The sequence below is a fragment of the Stomoxys calcitrans genome, chromosome 1, assembly GCF_963082655.1.
Source record: "Stomoxys calcitrans chromosome 1, idStoCalc2.1, whole genome shotgun sequence".
Classification (NCBI taxonomy): Eukaryota; Metazoa; Arthropoda; class Insecta; order Diptera; family Muscidae; genus Stomoxys; species Stomoxys calcitrans.
This window is the reverse complement of record NC_081552.1, coordinates 227,287,933-227,293,294: the sequence shown is the minus strand read 5'-3', so window position 1 is coordinate 227,293,294 and position 5,362 is coordinate 227,287,933.

The following is a 5,362-nucleotide window of genomic DNA, read 5'->3' as shown; positions in this document are numbered from 1 at the left end:
GGCTAAATTGGAAAAGTATTAATGGAATTCACGAGAGAAAACTAAAAACTAAAACTGACTTTTGGGGCTCATTTTGAATACTTCCTGAACACAACCAAGTAGAGGGAAATTGTATGGACCGGGAATATTGCTCACAGCCTCACGCTTAGGTCTCAGCGATGCATGTTTCCTATATCCCCATACTAGTAAAAACAAAAGAAGGAATATCAAATACATTGTTCCTAATTTAAGATTGCTACTTTATTTTATTAAAACTAAATGTCGACTAAGTTTTCCCTTGAAACTACAATATTTTTGGGGGGTCCGTTCAAATATTGCATGCCAATAATCTTATCGCATTTTTAAAAATATATTCAAATAGTAATCTTTTTAGTGTTATTATCAATGTACTTGTATTGTATTAAAGTGGCTATAATCCAGATATGTTCTGGTCTTATTGTTCACTATGAATTGACTTTTTGCTGACCTACGGCCCCCTGCCAGGCGCTAAAATTCTTTCTCGATATCTTTTTAAATGTAATGGCAAAGCCTTACCATTATAATTTGGTAAAATTCGTAACCAGAACATTATATTAAATAAAAATCCTAGCTGGCCCGGTGCGCTTCGCTACATACTAAAATGCCTTTTTATACCCACCACCATAGGATGGGCGTATGATAATCTAGTCATTCCGTTGTTTATACCCACCACCATACGATGAGGGTATACCAACCTAGTCATTCGGTTTGTAAATGCATATTTTGCCCATGAACATTCCACTAAGGAACAGGGGCAAACTTCTCACATATCAATAAGAGCAATCCGATTCAAGTTTAAGCTCAACCATAAGGGTCCTCCTTTTTAAAGCCCAGTGCGAACGGCGTGCCGCAGAGCGACACCTCTTTTGGAGAGAAGTTTTACATGGCAAAGTACCTCACAAATGTTGCCAGCATTAGGAGGGGAAAGCCACCGCTGAAATGGTTTTCTGATGGTCTCGCCAGGATTCGAACCCAGGCGATCAACGTCATAGGCGGACATGCTAACCTCTGCGCTACGGTGGATGCTCAGTTCAACCATCGGCCAGCAGTCGCTCTGCAATTCTAATAAGCCAGTGTGAAACTGAAACTCACCATTCGGTATTTGCAATGCTCTCATGAGCAAAGCATGAACAGACCAAATACAGGGTGGGAGAAATTAAATCGCGGTGGTGGTTAACTTGTATAAAATTCGGCCCGGCCGAACTTAGCACGCTTTTACTTGTTCATACTGCCACCGCCATCTATGGGTCAGGTCGGCTATTTCTAGGACCGCCCTAGCACTTTCATTCCAATGGTAAAGAGTATTACAAATACAAGCGCTTCTGTTATGACTTCCAACTGCACATGTTTTAGTTATCTTCTTATATATAACAAGTAAAAGCGTGCTAAATACGTCTTGCAAAATTTCAGCAAAATCGGATAGGCATTGTGCCCTCTAGAAGCTCAAGAAGTCAAGTCCCCAGATCTGTTTATATGACAGCTATATCACGTTATGAACCGATTTGAACCATACTTGGCACAGTTATTGGATATCATAACAAAATACTACGTGCAAAATTTCATTCCAATCGGATAAGAATTGAGCTCTCTAGACGCTCAAGAAGTCAAGACCCAAGATCGGTTTATATGACAGCTTTATCAGGTTATGGACCGATTTGAACCATACTTGGCACAGTTGTTGGATATCATAACAAAATACTACGTACAAAATTTCATTCCAATCGCATAAGAACTGCACCCTCTAGAGGCTCAAGAAGTCAAGATCCCAGATCGGTTTATATGGCAGCTATATCAAAACATGGACCGATATGGCCCATTTACAATGCCAACCGACCTACACTAATAAGAAGTATTTGTGCAAAATTTCAAGCGCCTAGCTTTACTCCTTCGGAAGTTAGCGTGCTTTCGACAGACAGACGGACGGACGGACATGACTAGATCGACATAAAATGTCGCAACGATCAAGAATATGTATACTTTATGGGGTCTCAGACGAATATTTCGAAATTAGTATACCCCCTATCCTATGGTGGAGGGTATAAAAATCAATTTGTGTTTGTTGGTAGGTTTATTTGTTTGTGTGTTTCTTATAGACTCAGAAACGGCTGAATCGATTTTCTTGAAGTTTTCACAGATGGTGCATAATGATCCCGTGGTGAAAATAGGGTACTACATTTTTTGATATCTGAAGGGGGAGGCGGACCCTCCCCCTTACCCTAATTTTCAGAAACGCCAGATCTCGGAGATGGGTGATGCGATTTAAGCGAAATTTTGTGTGCTCTCATATAGTACCCTAAAAATAAAAATTTGGTATCCAAATTTTGGATGGGGTACCCAGGGGCGCTGCCCCATCCTAAAACCTACCAAACATATATTTAGACCAATCACGACAATATGGGACTCAAATTAAAGGTATTTAGGATAAGAAAACGTATCTGATATCCAATTGTCGGAACAAGTGTTAGGGGGACCACCCAACCCCCAAAATACCCCTAAATCGGACATATTTACCGACCATGGCAATATGGGACTCAAATGAAAGGTATTTGCGATAAGAATACGAATCTAATATCCAAATGTGGGACCACGTTTCTGGGGGTCCACCCCTTCCCCAAAACATCCCCCAAACAGGACTTATTTACTAACCATGGAAATATGGGTCTTAAATAAAAGGTATTTGAGTGTAGAATTAGAATCTGATATCCAAATATGAGACCAAGTTTTTGGTGGGCCGCCTTTCCCCAAAAACCTCCCCCAAAGGGGACACATTTACGACCATAGCCATATGATTCTTTGGGAGTAAAGCACGAATCTGATATCAATATTCGGGAAAAGTGTCTATGGGGCCACCGCAGCCCCACAACACCACCCAACCCCCAAAACACCTCTTAATCGGAAATATTTACCGACCATGGCAATATGGGACTCAAGTGAAAGGTATTTGCAATAAGAATACGAATCTAATATCCAAATGTGGGACCACGTTTCTGGGGTTCCACCCCTTCCCCCAAACACCCCCCCAACAAGACTTATCTACTGACCATGGGAATGTGGGGTTTAAATAAAAGGTATTTGAGTGTAGAATTAGAATCTGATATCCAAATATGGGACCAAGTGTTTGGTGGGCCGCCTCTCCCCAAAAACGTCCCCCAAAGGGGACACATTTATGGGGCTCAAATGAAAGGTCTTTGGGAGTAAAGCACGAATCTGATATCAATGTTCGGGAAAAGTGTCTAAGGGGCCACCCCACCCCCGCAACACCACCCAAATAGAAGTATTTGCAGACCATTGCAATATGAGGCTCAAATATGAGGGTTTTTAGAGTGGAACGCGAATCCGATATATATTTTCAAGGCCAACTAACTCAGTAGCCGCCCATCCCCCAAAACACCCCAAGCTGGTCATGTTTGCCGACTATGGAAATATGGGGAACAAATTAAAGGTATTTGGGAGTAGACCACGTATCTGATATCAACATTAGGGGCCAACTGACTAGGGGACGTCCCACCACCATAACAACCCCAAATGGGATGTATTTGCTCAACAAGACAATTTTGATCTTAAAGAGAGTGGAACTAAATATTTATAGTTTTTAGGGCCAATACCCCAAACCGGACATATTTGCTGACTTTTGCAATAAGGAGTTCAAATGAGATTAGACAAGGAATTTGATATCCAATTTTGAGGCCAATGGCAATATGGGGTTCAAATAAATGATATATAGTTAAATGAGAATAGAGCACGTTGCTGATATATTTTCCGGGCTTAGCGTTGGGGGGACCACCCCAATCCCCAAAACACACCTAAATCGAGCATATTTACCGACCATGTCAAAGTGGATCTTAAACGAAAGGTATTGCGGGGTAGAGCAAGAATTGATACCCACTGTCGGGACCAATTTTCTGGGGGTCTACCCCTTTCCCAAAATACCCCACAAACAGCAATTTTTTACTGATCATCGCAATATGGGGCTCAAATAAAGTTATTTGGGAGTTGAACACGAATTTGATATCCAAATTTAGGACCGTGTATTTAGAGCATCACCCCTTTCCCAAAACACCCCCACAGGGAAAAAAATTTTCGACCATGCCAATATGTGGCTCAAATGAGGTATTTGAGATTAGAAAACGAATTTGATAACCAATTTTGGGACCATTTGTGTGGGGGACGCCTCATCCTGTAAATTCACTTGAACCAAATGCAATATGGGGTTTAAATAAACGGTATTTGAGAGAAGAGCTCGATGCTGATATTTTTTCAGGGCTAAGTGCCTGGGGGACCACCTCACCCTCGAAAACACCCCTTAATCAGACATCATGAGAATATCGGGCTGAAATGATGTACTTTAAAAATGGAGTACACCTTGCATCCAAACTTAAATTAACCAATAAAGATCATATGGGATTCCAATAAAGATCATATGGGATTCAGATAAAGGCACTTAGATTGTGAAACTGTTAGTCAAGCGATATATTTTTTTCGTAGCATGGTATTTCGAAAATAAATATTCCAAGGAAAATTTTGTTCCACATAAAGTAAAAGAAGGCGCAGCGGAGCGGGCCCGGGTCAGCTAGTTGTCTATAAAAAATGCAAAAAGAACTTAACAACAACAGCCAATTGGGCGCGACTATGATCCCCACGCTTGAACTTATCACTCTTTTACTTGTGTGCATTAAAACATACCGATTGTCATTAATTTTCTTCACAACTGCAATCATTTTTATACCCACCACCGAAGGATGGGGGCATATTCATTTTGTCATTCCGTTTGCAACACATCGAAATATCCATTTCCGACCCTATAAAGTATATATATTCTTGATCAGCGTAAAAATCTAAGACGATCTAGACATGTCCGTCCGTCTGTCCGTTTGTCCGTCTGTCTGTTGAAATCACGCTACAGTCTTTAAAAATAGAGATATCGAGCTGAAACTTTGCACAGCTTCTTTTTGTGTCCATAAGCACGTTAAGTTCGAAGATGGGCTATTTCGGACTATAACTTCATATAGCCCCCATATAGACCGATCCGCCGATTTAGGATCTTAGGCCCATAAAAGCCACATTTATTATCCGATTTTGTTGAAATTTGGGGCAGAGAGTTGTGTTAGGCCTTTTGACATCCTTCGTCAATTTGGCTCAGATCGGTCCAGATTTGGATATAGCTGCTATATAGACCGATCCTCCGATTTAGGGTCTAAGGCTCATAAAAGCCACATTTATTATCCAATTACGCTGAAATTTGGGACAGTGAGTTGCCTTAGGCCCTACGACTTCCTTCGTTAAATTGGCCCAGATCGGTTCAGATTTGGATATAGCTGCCATATAGACCGATCCTCCGGTTTAG